Raw genomic sequence first — 15,842 nt, 5'->3', positions numbered from 1 at the left:
GGCCGTCTTCAGCATACTGTGGCCATTACCATTTGCACTAACACTAACACTAACAACTTTCATTTGCAACCATTTGAATTGTTTTGTTGTTATTTGTGGCGCTGTTGTTGAACGCTTATCCACGGCTATTTCTCATTACACTTTTGTTGTTTGCTTGTGAAGTTTTCGGTTTCTTTATCCATTTGCTACTTTGTAGTTTGTCCTTTCTCGGGGCTAATGTTTGCGGCTACTGTTGCCGCACAATCCAAAATTGTAGCCTGCCGCGTCCGTCCGTCCAATTTTCAAGTAGTTTGTACAAAGTTTAGCTTCTGGTAAGGAATTTCGAGTGGCGAAGGAGAACCGAATTTCAAAAGAAAACTAAACCAACTAAATACTGTAGTCTAAAGTAGGGGGTGAGGCCGAAGGAGGTCGCTGCACGCGCAACTGTGATCGTCGAGCGAGAATGCTCTGAACGCCACTCTGCTGCTTAGAAGACTACAGTCCCGTCTCAGTTCAGAAATCCTTGGCAATATGCCGCTCAGCCGTTCAGCTGCGCCCATTTTTCCGCTTACGAAATAAATCTTGCAAAGCCGCGGTTAGCAGCAGCAACAAATCCATTCAAGCGGCAGCATTTAGCTCGTTGCTTCACCATAGTTTAGCGGCGAAAAAAGTTGTAATAGAATGTTGCAAGTTTAAATATAAATTGCGGCAAATGGCGTCGAAGAACGTGAAATCCAACGCCGCACCAGCAACAACATTAGTTCAAGATGTGCACCATGAGGAGTGGTGCGACGTGCCGCGGCGTGGCCATTATTGCTTTCTCCGCCACTCGCATTCCAGCCACGCTCGCCCACGGCTTTTATTAAGGTCCGTTGCAGCTGGTGTGATGCTTAGGTTCTAAGCGAAGCACTACATTTATGATGGCCATTTGTAGAGCATTGCGAAACTACGCCACACCCCTGTGCAGACACTGCTATAATCATTTATTTCTTTTGCTCAATTGTATTGAATTATATTTCGCCTGGGACGGGGGATAATTTTATTGTTGGAACTTTCGGTGTTTCGCAGTTGTCTCTCCTCTAAGCACTCCAGCCGAGTTCTGCGATTACTCAATTGCTTTTGTTGCTATTCTTGTGTGTAAATCGGATAACTGTATTTTTTACTGGCGCATTCTGAACTATTCGAGAGGCAACGAGAAGTGCAAAATGTATTGATTTAAACAATGTTAAAATCGCAAGCTTCGGAGTGTGAATTAATTTATTAGTCAGTTCGAGATTCCTTGTGAAAACACAACTTGCTTTCCTAAACATATATAGGTATTTTTACTATACCATACTTCTTCATCGATTCCGTTTGCAATTAGTTTATATAGACGGTTAAGTATTGGGATATTATCAGAATTTAGTATGAAAATCTTTAATAACGAAGAACTAGTGGGGAGAACTCATCACCTATTACAAACATTGGAACAAGTAAAACAATATACTAGCAAAATCGGCATAGAACGATTTTTCTTCATCAATATTCGCTTAAAAAACAAACAACAAGTTTTCTTGAAAAGTTATGAGTGCTGTAATCAAAAGTTAATAATAACATTTTATACATACGCTAACTAATATCGATACTTTTCTGAGAATTTATGCCTAAATACGAGTGATTCATTGAACCTATATTCTCAGTACTCAACTGGTAACCAACTTCTTACTTTTGTTTTCTAACCCTAATATAAATACATTCCGCAATACATATGAACAATATATTTATAATTCATTTATATTAATCACTGAAATTTCCTTCATCCACTTTCAGGAAAATTCTTCAAGTGCACAGCGACAAGTAAGTCGTTATTTGTTATTAATATTGATATAATATATATTCATATATACATCCCTACATATCTATATAATAAAACAAACTATTATGTAGTTTGAAACTTTTCGAAATCACAATAAAAATTTTTATTTGCAACAATATTTGAGAATTGATGCATTGACCCCGACGTGATTTGAACACGCAACCTTCTGATCTGGAGTCAGACGCGCTACCGTTGCGCCACGGAGTCCTCATATAAATTTTTATTCGTGAAGCCGAAACCTTATTCGTTTACACAAATATTTTCGTATGCAAGGGCTAGCAAATGCAATAAATAAACTACAGTAAACAAACCGAAAACGAACGCAGATAAATAGTTTGATTTCGTACGCCGAATGACAAAGTCGAAGCTAAGTAACGAGCAGAGATCCGCCGGCAGCCCTGTATCTCGGACGCAGTGTCACGATGTTAGGTGCTTATATAATATAATAAAACGAATTAATGTGGGTAGCTAAAATAAGAATGCTTGAAAAGTAACAAATACGTTGTTGGGCTGATAAGCGCGACCAGATTAATGCAGCGGGCAGCTAAGCGATGGACGTGGACTTGACAACCGACAAACATTTGCATATAGTACATAGCAATAATAAATGTGTGTACACATATGTGGTCTGAAATGATTCAGCTTAGCGAGCGCCAGCGACAGAAGGTAGTGTAGCTGAGAGCGCGGAACTTATCTTCACCGGCAAAGTATGCGCCTTGATACAGGCATCTTCCCCTTTTAATAGTGCTCGGATTAATAAGCACCAATGTGAACGGAAACTGTTTGAGTTCTTACAACATGGCAACATGATACTGATACATATTCATTGTAATATTGATAGATATATTCGCTCGCCGAACGAACCCAACAGCGATACCTTAGATTTATGCTATATTTTCTAAGAGTTTCTTAGGCCCGTATTGACAAATCTAACCAAAATCTCGTTCATCTCTTTTTTACAGATATATCTACACGGTGTGTATGTGCAACTTTTCACGCTAATTCTTTCAATGTATTGAAATTTCGGTAGTCACAACTTGCTAGGTATATTTCGTTCCTTTGTTTAAGGGGTCTTTGTTAGATTAATGGTGGTGTTTATAATGTTCATGTTGATGCTACACCCGCATGGTGAAAGTTTATGCTAATTCTAACTGGACAATGGATTTTAATTTAAAATTCGATTTTTTATTGGCAGCAAATGCTTAATTCAGGTAAAACTTCCTTTGAAATATAAAACAACTTCTCCTTCTGTTTGTTGTTATTGTTGTTGCATTTGGTGTTTTAAGCTATTGCACTGAATCAAGAAATTCCGTAACGGAAATAAACCTAACACGATCACAAAATATGCGCGAAATGCTTGCATACTTTAAGACGTATGTTCGCATATATCAAGCAGAACAAATCAATGGAATAGAAGGGTGACTCAAAAATAATAATATAATATTTACAGTTTTTTTAATGGCAAATAAGAATATGGCATTTAATAAAAATTGAATTAATAAGTAAAAAATAAATAATTCAATATTCGGAGTAATAATATTAGTAACATTATTATTATTTTGGTAAATGGCTACCCCATCTTTTAGAGCAGTATCTCTCTTGAATTGAACAATACAATAACATTTATTATTTCAATCGGATTACCAATGGTAAAAAATTTCTAATTATTTTTGCTGGCGATTTCAACATCAACTTCGCGGTCAGAGCGGTCGAAAACTTTTCTTTCGGAAAAACTGAATTTGAAAATGAACAATGACCCACATGTATCCACAACAAAATATGGGACCACCATTAACTTCGGTTGCCCTTCACAAATACAAAGGCTCCTTACACCTTACAAGAACTTAATTTCGATCGTTCAATTTGTATGGTAGCTATATGAAATAGTGATCTGATCAAATGATGCCAAATTTCGTGAAGATACCTCGTCAAATAAAAAGTTTCCCATACAAGTACTTTATTCCGGTTGTTCAGTTTATATGGCAGCTATATGCTGTATTGGTCCAATATTGGCCGTTCCGACAAATTAACGGCTTCTTAGTGAGAAAAGAGCAGGCGCAAAATTTCAGATCGACAGCTTAAACACTGAGGGACTAGTTTGCATATATACAGACAAACTTCGTGGCAAACATAATATACCCTACTCAGGGTATAAAAATACAATATGTTATTGTAATAAACTCAATTATTGAAAATTTTAAATCAGAATTCAATCTTCTTCGCCGTCTCATTAGAATATCACGACTCAAAGAGAATTTTTTCCTCTAATGAAAGTGTATTCCATTTTTTTATACATTCATATTAGCATTTTTTTGAAGAGCTTGTAGCAAAGGAATATGCTTGTGCGTAAGTAGTGGTGCTTAACAACCACTAACCAACAACATTAGTTGAAATTTCATCCGCGAACGCGAGTAGCGCCGCCAACTTTGTCGTTGACGCTCGCGTCGTTGTTGCGACTTGCCGTTGTTGTTGCCACACACTGTTGCCGCTTTACACATCGTTCATATCGATTTTTTATAAAAGTACTATTGCGCGCTGTATATTTTTTCTTTTGCCTTCCGCACTCGCCCCTGTGCCTTTGGCTGAATTTTAAACTTATTATCGACAACTAATACAAAGGCAACTCAGTTTTTGACGTTGTCAAAGAATACTTTGTGGGGAACTAGGTAAGTAAGCTTTGGAATGAGAAGGTGTGCGTGGATGGATAGAAGGTAAGGCAGTAAGGCATAAGTCCCTGTGGCACTATTTGCAATCGTGCGCGACCACACCCCCCCTTCACTCACACACTATTTCCCATTTTCATATCTTATCTGGGAAATTGGCAATGCGTATTTATTATGTGACTATTTCAACATTGAATTGACTATGTAGATTTACTTTATGTATACTTGTAAGTATGTATGCAACAATAAAAATTAAAAAAGAGATTTCTAAATTCACAATTTCTCCCCTCAAAAGGTCCTTTGTACCTATGAAACAATTATGGAAGCTAATTTAATATGAATGCCCGTATATTTACATATGTATGTATGTATACAGGACCTCTTCTATCTTAAGTCCATTGCGATCCGCATGCGTTCAATCTTAAGTTAGACTCCACTATCTGTGTGGTCGCAAACACATCTTAGGCATTCATATTTATCTAAATTTAAATATCGGTACGCATGTGCGTGCATCTTTGTATCGTTTACATAACAGCGATGCAAGCATTCGTGACGACATCGCATCATATCCAGTTATGCCTTGACGAAAGCACAAATATTAAAATAATAATAAGTGCCATGCTGGCAAGCACAAGTGGAAACTTACCGACCATCGAACACGTTCTTCGCAAATGCTCACGACTAACACACCCAGCAAGAAAAGCTTGAATCGATTAATATTAAGCCAAAAGTATTTAAAGAAAATCAAATTACATAAGAGTAATGTTGCAATCAAACCCCTATTTCCCTGGCTAAGTTATACAACAAAGCCTAACCCTACTTTCTCGAAGAACAAGCAATTAGACGCGCTGCAGCATCTTCCAGAATTTTATCGATAATTTTGTTATATTTTTATAGAATAATCCACATCTTGCAACGGTTTTACGGAACTGATATTTAAGGAGAAATCTCCTTTAGAGTTCGACATTGACCTAGTAATGTAAAGGTGGCAAGCTTTTGGTTCCGATGCAATACGTTTTTCCACAGGACACTCGCTACCTCTGTCATAAGGGCCGCGAATTGAAATTAAGAATGCTTGTGTAATTCAACGAAAAGGATACCTTTGCTTGCCTCACTTTCGGCAGCAGCGGCAGCGTCATCGCACACCAGAAATCCTGAAAGCCTGCCATGTTACCCGCACGCACCCCAACACACACACAACCAAGCAGCCCGGTTGTGCCTACATATGAACAATCTATTTACAAGCACTTCATCTGCGCATTTGAATACGCCTGCTAAGCATCCACTTACAACAACAACAACTGCTGCTACATACTATTGCGTTCACAACTTAGGTATTGTAAAAATGTTGATAACAAAACTCAGAACAAAAAAAGAATAACAAATGAAAAGGAAAATAATGAAAGTAAAAGAATTGAAAATAAAAGAATGAGGAAGATAAGTTGTGTGGCGCGAGGTGCAGTAAGAAATTAACCCTCGACACGTCATTTTTTTGCTGGTTGTTGCACAGCCTCTGGGAGCGCGGGGGGAGACAAGCAGACTTTCTGGTTTGAGTTCATCTATTCACTCAAAACTCTCTAAACAATTTTTGAATGTATGCGTTAGCTGCCGCTGTTAGTGTTGTTGTTGTTGCTAATACCGTTGTGACTGCTCCAATTGTTTGCAACAGTGGTCGCCAAACATGTTCTGTGTGAACGAGAAATTCATTCAATATATAATCAAATATTGTATATTTACTATATTTACTTCAAGAAATCTCCTAAATAGGAGGAAACGCAAGAAATTTTATATTGTTTATAGTATATGAATTAAAAGGCTTAAAAGGTACACAATTTTCAAAAAAGTTGTCTATCCTGGTTGCCCCAAACCACTCAAAACTACGCCTCAAAAGCTTGAAATTTCTAATTGTGAAATGTTAACCGCCAAGCATTTGGACCGGCACATGTCTTGAGCGGAGATTTTATTATGAACTCGATGGTTTGCCGCCACCTGTAAACGTGTGTATTGAAACAACAACAACTGTGTATACATAAACATGCCACGTCTACTGTGTCAAGGCGGCGAAAGGCACTGGAAGCAACGAAGCTCGAAACCAACAGACAAGAATATGAAAAACATTTAAAATAAAAAGTACACTGAAAAATATCGTAGGAAGTTTTTCCGATAAATTTGATATTAATCAGAAGTACATGATGTTCTGCGTTGGTCCAGAAACAAGCTTTCCAGATACAGGGGAATTACTTCGAGTGTTAGTATAGCCGGAAATTATGATATTCGCAAATGTTTCGAGGTCTATGATTTAGACCACAGACCACCGTATCCACGAGCAAAATAAATATTTCCACTAAGCGACGAAGTTCTAGCACGAAAAGCTGCCAATATAATAGAAAATTATTTCCGTGTACTCAACAAGAAAAACGGTGTTTCTAAAGTATTACAAAAACAAATACCAGCATAAAAAATAAAATGAGATTTTTTAACTGCGAACACGTAGTTAAAAAATATTGAGAGCCACAAAAGATGATGATGAAGTGAATAGCGAGTCGCAGAGGAGGAAATCAAAACACTATACAATAACAGCCTTTACAACAACCACAACGCGAAATAGAAGTTTTGCCAGTGAACGACGGAGACCGCACACACAAACACACAGGAGTGCAGAAACGCGCTTACACAGCAGCGGTTGAAGCAAGGCAAAGGCAAAATGAAAGCCAAAGTACAAGCTAAAGGCAGCAAAGCAAAACTCAATTGACGCGAGCGCGCGGGGAGGCCGTTGGGCGGCAAGTGAAGTGCGGCGCTGTGCAATGCGGTCTAGCATGAAGGCAAAGGCAAACTTCTCGCGCGCTCATAAACCACCCTTGAAAATTGTTCGCGTTTCGCACAAAGCAATAGTAACAACAACTGCAATCGGAACAGCGCTGACGACGTACCAGAGAAATTGCTGCCGCAAAGTTTTAAAAATGTGTAGTAAAAAAAGGTGTAAGTAAAAAAGGACCTGCCAGCCAACCACCCACCAAAATTTCAGTTCGCAAAAAAGCGACTCACCTCACTGCAACTGGCGTTTGGCGCGCTTGCCTCTGCTGCCGGCATCTTTACCGCTGATGAGAAGCAACTACCTTAGAGAGTATTTGCTGGCAATAAAAGTAGTAATCAGCCGCGCTCGTCGCAGCCCTCGTCTTAGTCACTTGCTGGTGCTGGTAGCGCTTGCTTTATGGTTTGGTAAAAGCACTCCAAGCGCTTTTCTGTGCAGCGTCGTAGCGGGCTGACTTTGAATTTGCCGAGTTAGAAAGAGATGAGCATTAGAAGAGCTGGCGTCGCTGCCGCTGCTGCGTCGAACCATCATCAGTAAAACGAGCGCGCTGCGCCGCGAAAGAAAGAAATTATATTTTATTTTATGGGTTTTTTACATTTTTCTATAACAAACAACAACAATTACAACAGCTAGGGGGAACATTTTTTGTGCTGGCTGTTGTGCAGCAGTAGCAGCAAGTAATAATTGCAATAGGAAAGTGAAGGTTGCAGGATGCTGTTGCCGACATTACCAGCGCGAGGCACTTTAAAGCCGATGGTTTCAATGGCAGCGGTGGGGAACTGAAAGGTGATGTTAGTAGTTGCGCTGCGGTGCTTTGCGTTATGTTACTTTGCTTAAATTACGGGGAGACATTAATTTTTTAGAATTACGCGCGCATATGAGGCAAGGGTACGCAAGGCGCACGGGATCTGTGAGCGCTGTGAGCGACTTTTTTCTATAACGTTTCATTTCTATGGAGAGCACAGAAGGTGCGTAAGCGCGAGCAAAAAGGGCATTAGTGGAGCGCGAAGTTAACGGGTGGCGCGGTGCTGGCGTGGTGTGGCTTAATGAAGTGGGTTCAGGCAAAGGTAGCGCCACACTAGCGCGCTACCACTAGTGGCGTGTAAGTAAGGGAACGATGTTTGGAGACACGAATTTGGGCGCGGGGTGCGTGAGACGGACGCGTTACTGACATGTTTGAAGGTATTTATTTTTTACTAGCGCTATATGTTGTGTAAAATGGCAAATTTTTGCCGCACAGTCATTGTCGATTTGGCAATTCGCGCACTAGTCGTCGTGTGTAAAATGTCAGGCCGCCCCGTCAAAGTCTGCACTAAACATGCTTCTGGATATGAAAATGCTACTGGCTTCCTTTTTACTTTATTTTTTAACTTTCGGTTTTAATGTCTGCCCGCCCTTTTAGTGCGCGTCAACAAAATTCATTATATATTTTTTATTTAAATGTATGGGTATTTTTTCATTGTATGCTGTGTCTACGAACTTTTTTGTATGTATCTATGCGTTTTGGAGCCTTTTAGATTATTTTTCATTTGTAACATTAAAAGAATTAATGGCATGCGCATACAATATATCGTGGCAGCCAAGTGATTAGTATTTAGTCATGCATTTCCATTTAATAATATATAGTGATATATAGTGGAGTTCGCTGTGTGTGGACAAATCTGTATCGTTCTGAAACGTTTGGAGAAAATATACTTTAGCTAGTTGTTGAGTTCTTGGAATATAGTTCTGATTAAACGTGATTATTATGTGATAAGTAATTTGCGAGTTATTCTTTCAGCGACATTGCGAAGCGTCAATGATTTCATGAGGAGTGCAACATAATTTATAAGGAAAATAAATCATTACGATCTTTTGTTAGAAGTCAGAAAAAGAGCGTTTGATCAGCGAGTGCTATATAAATATTACCTAAAAATTATATTAAATAGTACAACTTTCGGCATTGTAACCCTCTCATAAGTTTTTTTTTGCCGATTTGACTGCTTTTATGCCATATCACAAACAGTGGACTATTCACATAAAAAAATTAAGCATTTTGCACAAGAAAACATTAAAATGAAGTATGTTTAGAAAATATATTTTTCTTTATAGGTAGTTGTGTTTTGTGTTTTTATATTAAGTTTTGTTTACAGAAAACGCAGACAAATGTAATCATGTGCATGTTCAGATTCATACCGAAAATAAATGGGTCCACTTTTCGAAGTCTGGCTTCCAACGAGAAAACTTTTCTTGCTTATTCCCACTTCGCACTCTGTTCACACGGGTAACACAAGTCGGGTAATTTTCTGTCATTCTTTCCAGATCATTTTAACATTATATTATGCACATTCGTATATACATACATATCTATTTCCATATTTAATATCCAAAATAAATAATAAAATTGAAATTTCCCAATAAATTACAAAACTGTATTTGAAATTGGACGCAACTGTCACCATTTAAAGAATTTCAAAATGAAAGGATGCCGAATTAGGTAGCAGCGACGAACAAGAGTACAAAGCGTGTTGCCCGAATACGAGCAACTCACTGCCCTTCGTTTTTCCTCGTCGCTCAAGATGGCACATCGTGGAACGATCGTGATTCCTCCTTGCGGAGTAGCATTTTGTGAAGTTCAATGATTTTTGCAGGGAAGTATGAGACATTGAAATGGTTTAAACAAATGAATTTGAGTTAAAGTGCGGCACCTGGGATGGGTTGGGTAGTGCAGTGTGCCTAGGAAAAGGGCCCGACTAACAGTTTAATCAAAGGCCCTTTTTATATATATTCACCTCTTTTTTGATTCCCAACTGACTCAACTAGACCTAGTACAAGAAGCACAAACTAAATTTGCACTATTTTTAGAAATATAAATGGTCTACTCGAAATCAAAGGTCACAGTTTTCAAAAGAAAAGCTGCGTCATCAAATCCTTGTGGTCTGTTCTTGTCCTATTTAGTCTCTAAAGATTTGTGAATATCTCTCTGATGTATTTTAATAAGGTTTCAATTTTAGCTTCATGTGTTGATGGAAATCGCTATTTTTGCTTGTTGTCATAAGCCATTTAAGAATTTTTAGTTATTTTTCCAACCGACATCAATAAATGTATAGCTTCATTTGAAATTGAGCTTTAGAAAGTATACATGGTACATATAACCACGCCATACACTATCTGCATGTCGTTTCAATGTGATTCCGCTCGCTGCCACCAACTAACCTTTTTTTTACTAATCGCGCAACACTAACACGCACGCATGACTGCCATGGAATAGGCCATTCTATTGAAACGAAAAATTAAAATTAAAAAGTGCCGAATGGAAATGCGAAAAGGACCAAGCGGTGTTAGCAATTACAACAGCGAAAGCATGGAAAACGACAAAAAGTGCGAACCCAAATGTGGCAACTAACAAAGCGGCGGCGCTGAGCCAGCCGAAAAAGTCACCTCACCTCACCTACAGTGGGTTGTGTTGAAGATGTGTGTGTACCGGGGGTTGGGGTTGCAGCAGCTATTCAAATACACCAGTGGCGCACAGCATCACATATGCACCTCGTATGTACGATTCACATTGTGTATAAATGTTTGTTGTTATAAGTTGTACTTGTTGTTGCTGTTGTTAGAAAAAAAAAATGGGAAAAGAGCGCGAGCGAGAAGAATGAGCTAAATTTGCATAGAAAATTAGTTAAAAAATTACGCCAAAGCTGCGCGGCTGCGAACACAGACGAAACTTTATACACACACACTCACACATACATGCGCACGCACACAAATTGGCGGATATCATATATGCTTTTTATTCTAACACACGCGTACACCAACAACTACATGTACACGTTTCACAATTACATACAATAACAACAGCGCCAGCGAGGCCAAAGGCAAGGGCATAGCGGCAGGAAGGGGCGGCATTAGTGGGCGGTGTTAGAAAATTTTTGCAATTTTAATTTGTTGACGACGGCATGTGTTGGGTGCGGCGGACCGGGAATGAACTTGCTCTGTTCGCTTGGATGTGTGCGTGCGTGTGTGTGGGTGAAGTCGAGGCTGGAAGCACAACTAACTGGGAGCCTTTGGCAGCCACTTGCACATTGTTTTTGTTGTACTTGCAGTTATTTGTGTGTCATAAAGCACCCCATTAGAGGCATACGAACAGCAGCGACGAAGGGCCACACACACACGCTCAAGCGCACCGACGCACACACCCATGTGTGTCACGTATGCAAAGCGCCGCGACAATGCCATGAGGAGCAATGAGGGGTAGGTGTGTGCACATGTGCGCATATAGACAGAATTAGAATTTTACCGACTGATAAATAGAATCGCCCCACCAAAGGGAACACACGAATTAGTCAAAGGCACTACTGGTCGGAATGAAAGTAAAACTGATAAAAACAACAACATGATATCCATGTAAAGTTCACGTAGAAAGTATACGAAATAAAAATAACAACAATACAACGGCCCATCCCTTGCACCAGAAATGCCCATACACATATTAAGTACCTGAAATGTGTGTCTCAACTGCGTTGCGCCCAGCGTACCGTAGGCGCTGTCATTACCAGGACCACCAAGATAATTTCACGGCGACTGGAGTATCAACGATAAATTCATACAAATCGTGTTTGAGTACGTGAATGCGTGTTTTCCCGTATACCTACGTTTGCCAAATGTACAGTTCTCTGTAGGGATACCAACGTTGACATAACGTTATAAGCGACCGCAAAAGTTAGAGAGCCAGCCCCAATCTGTGGATCCAATTTGTACCAAATTGCAAGAGGTCTTTTAGCATAATTTCTCATTTTCCCTTCGCTTCTTGGATAACTTGTAAAGATTTTAACTTTTAAAATACGATATTAATTTAAAATCGGATGAATGAGTCAATTCAAAATAGGAATCATGCAAAAGGGAATAAAATATATGTAAAATTATGATTGCGTTAGCGTCACCAAGAACTCTTCAGAGAATCTAATGCTTATGTATTTTAATTTTTTTATCTCAAGTATTAAGGGATCTCACCAAGGCTTTGTTACACCTTTCCTCCTAAATAATGGGAAGAGTTCATACTGCAAGCCCTTTGACCACTTTATTGGCTTTGGGATTGTAGAAGCTGTCGAAGATTTGGTATCACGAACCTCAATCGAAACTTTATTATCCTGCGAGAGGGCGGGGAAATTGTTGTAAATACTTTAAAACATATTTTTTTATAGAATTGCCTAAAGGAATAATAGATTAGTTTTCTCAAGGCCAGGTCGTTGAGGTCTTCTAAGGTGTTGTTAGCTTTAAGATATGTTTAAAGTCTAAAAATTAGTGCTCGCAATTCTTCGCGAATATATGATATGTTTCACTATTTCAACACGATTCACACACACAACTGATGAATAAGAGCGGCGCTGGTAAAGAAAATAAACTAGTATAATTCCAGCTTTCAAGGATTCACAAAAAACTTCAACTCTCATTTAATTAGTACAATTTGATTCCCTTCACTGGGCGCTCATTCCACAGCTGACGAGCCGTCAAGTTGCTATGCAAACAACAAATACAAGCTAGTGCAACAACAGCAAAATACTAGATGAATACAAAAAATGGCTCTGGTAAAGCGCACAATAGCGAACTGAAGAAAGTTGACAGAATCGCTCAGCGCCAGCAGTGCAACGCAGATGTGTATGTGACAAGACGCGAAGAGGTGACCCCCTTTCCTCCTTCGCAAACGACCGCCATGAGCCGAAAGATAAGAGACGTTGATAAGACACATAGTAAAAAAGCATAAATTAATTTCACTTTCCCCCAGAATAGGCGGCACATAAAGCTTCCGCACACCAGCTTTGAACGCCTAAAAGCCGACTACGCTACGAAACAGCTTCCACATACGTCTCCACCCAACGTTATACTCGTTGGCAGTTGCGTTCAGTTAACATTATTGCCCTTTTACTACTTATGTTGGCGCCTTGGTGTGCTTTTGTTGTTGCATTTCGCATACAACAGCCGAATGCACCTCCTCGAATGCATGCTTGTATAGATATATGGACGTGTCCTTATGCGTGTCGCGCGGAAGTACGTAAACTGCCGCATTAGCCGGTCTCGATGTTCAGATTTCGTAGCAGAGCGTGTGTAAAGAATGCATTAGGAAAACTACTCAACTCCAGAAAGCCTGCGAAACCATACCGCACACGGTCGCCCAACGTCCCTCTGCCTGCCCAACTGTGAACCAGTTCAGGCATTTTTCGTTATACTTGGCCAACAGATTTTATTTTTCTGTCGCATTAAGAAAATATTCTCTTTCACTAACTAAGAGTAGCAACAGTATTCAGTCTGCTCACAAAAGAGTCCCACACAGGACTTCGTTGCTGCGAAAGCCAAAGTTAAGGCGGAAAATAAAGAAAAATTAAGCGAAATCTAAGTTTACGACGAAAGAGGAAAAGAAAGTCGTGAAAATGTCTTGCTCGCGTATTGCCATCGTCAGTGGCCCCATTATTATCGAAGCTGTTGCTCTTGGACAGCCTACAGCAAGGAGGCGAAGAGCGCACAGGCTAGTGGTGAGACACATTCACTCAAATGGTCTTAAGCTATTTTGTTTGTTTTTGCATTTTTCTTTCTTAGTTTCTGTTCATGCTACTGGTGACACTGTTGTTGCATTTATTGTTGTTTTTTATGTTCAGTATGCGTTATTTTGCCTGCGTGACTCCACTGGTGGGTGCTTTCGTTGATGATTATGGCGACGATAATGATGATTGCAATGGTTTTGATGGCGTTACAAATGGTAGCGCGTCGTCTCCCCTTCTTCCTACCACCCTACGTTATCGCCCAATTTGCGCTCTCCTCACGCGCGCTTCGAACTGGACGCGAGTACGCAATGTGAGCCTATTTGCTGTTGCGCCAAGAAGGTCCTGTCCGCGATTCGACTGTTGCGCTTCTTATTTTCCTTGCGTCAATGCTTCCTCTGGACGTTCTTTTGTCGATTTTCTTATCATTTCGCCTTGGTCCGAATCGTTTCGTTGCTTTACAGTAATGTAGATGTTAACTTGAGCTGTTGCCACTGTTTTCGTTTGTTTTGCTGTCTGCTTTGTAGGTTGCGATGCTGAGCGAAGTTTGGACCACCTGCTGCCTCCCGTCGGTCGGGCTGGACTCAAACAACTGTTGTACGAACATGTTGTTGTGCTTTGTGCTGCTGTCTGTGGGGCGATGATAAATAACTGAAGGCCACAACGATTTGCCAAGGCGATCGCCAACATCTTGGACATTTAGTTTGTGCTTAGACGTCGCCGGCTATCGCACGTTGGACATTATTAGCTGTTGGTTCAACAGGATGTGACTCTTTGACGGATGATGAAACGAATTAAACTTCGGTGGGTTAAGTACGAAAACTTAGTTATTAGAAATAGCTCGCAGAGACTTGCGACATGTTAGGAAGAAAAGTTAGCTGTTATCGCGTGCTTGTGTCCATGTGATATATTGTGTTCGCTTATTAATGTATTCTCCGTTAAAAAACAATCAGTCGGTTCTGAAATTATTTTGTCTATATAATATTATACATATGCTATATTACGGCTTATTAATTGCTATTCTCCATTGACGCCTCATTTGGCTGAGCGTATAATGTGAGCACAAGCCGCATGAAATGAGTGTCGAATAAATACTTATAAACATGGAAAAAAGAACATAAAAACAAGAAAAGCAAAAAACCAGAAAATAAAAAAGAAAAAATACAAACCATAAAAATGAGTCAAATCGCGACAGGAGAAATATTATCCTTTTTCGTTTGGTTATTTTTATTCGAGCACTCATTTCGCCGTGCTCATTCACTCACTGCTAGCCCTGCTGCACACCGCGCGACCCGCTGTACGACCAACTACAGCCAAACCATTTGCCAGAGCCACCCCACTTAAGCCGCTTCGGCATTATAACAGTATAGTGGCGTTTCTCCTGTTTGCGTGTCCGTGGCAGGGCGAGTTTTCTCCTCAATTCGCTCGCAGTTTGCATGGTGTCAAGGTGCGTTGGGGTGGTGAGCGGCGCGCTCGAGTGGGGTTGTTTGTGTTTTCGTATTTTTATTTGCATTTTTCTCTGCTGTTTTTTCATGCCTTTTCTTTTGTTTTGCTTTGTTTGCTTTTGCTTTTCCAACCTTTTGCTTTTTCCACAAGCGCACACGTGCACACATACCCAGCGTTGTTACGTTATTGCTTCATAGTTGGAGTGATTTTTATTTCAAGCGCTCAGCAAGCGCTCGTATTCGCGTTCGTTTTTTCAGGATTGTATTTTTATTCTTTTAATTTTGGTTTTTATTTTTGTTTGCACATCCTTTTTCTAGTGCTGGCGACATGAGCGAGCGAGCAAGTGAGCGAACGAGTTAGTGAGTGAGTGAATGCGCGGCTGGGTTGTGGGCCGAGCGCATGTGAGTAGTGAACGGCGTTGTTGGCAGGTGCGCGGAGGCGGGTTGACTAGTGAAAGGAGAAAGGATGCAGTTACGTATGTAGATGGATGACTGAATGGTTGGATGAATGTTGCAGACGCAGCGGTGGGGGATGCGTACCCGTAGTTTAAAGGGCTTGAAGGTGGTTGCTTAGAT

The 15,842-nt window shown here is 40.0% G+C and overlaps 2 long non-coding RNA genes and 1 other non-coding gene across 4 annotated transcripts in view; all 3 read right to left on the bottom strand.

Moving 5' to 3' along the window:
- Positions 1-15,842, bottom strand: part of LOC138857332 (uncharacterized) — a 247,497-nt gene that overhangs the window by 135,631 nt on the left and 96,024 nt on the right. The window lies entirely within an intron of this gene.
- LOC118681300 (uncharacterized) overlaps positions 1-15,842 on the bottom strand; it is a 98,110-nt gene that overhangs the window by 62,299 nt on the left and 19,969 nt on the right. Inside the window, exon 1 of one of the 2 annotated variants that reach the window (XR_004977003.2) lies at positions 7,543-7,848. The exons of the other annotated variant lie outside the window; for it this stretch is intronic. This is a non-coding gene — a long non-coding RNA (uncharacterized lncRNA). Of the gene's footprint in view, positions 1-7,542; positions 7,849-15,842 lie in introns of those variants that run through there. 2 annotated transcript variants of the gene reach the window in all.
- TRNAW-CCA (transfer RNA tryptophan (anticodon CCA)) lies at positions 1,970-2,041 on the bottom strand. Its single transcript has one exon. It is a non-coding gene; the product is annotated as a tRNA-Trp (tRNA).

Source organism: Bactrocera oleae, chromosome 5, assembly GCF_042242935.1.
Source record: "Bactrocera oleae isolate idBacOlea1 chromosome 5, idBacOlea1, whole genome shotgun sequence".
NCBI classification, from domain to species: domain Eukaryota; kingdom Metazoa; phylum Arthropoda; class Insecta; order Diptera; family Tephritidae; genus Bactrocera; species Bactrocera oleae.
The sequence above is the reverse complement of the archived record's forward strand: the minus strand, read 5'-3'. Positions and strand labels throughout refer to the sequence as shown.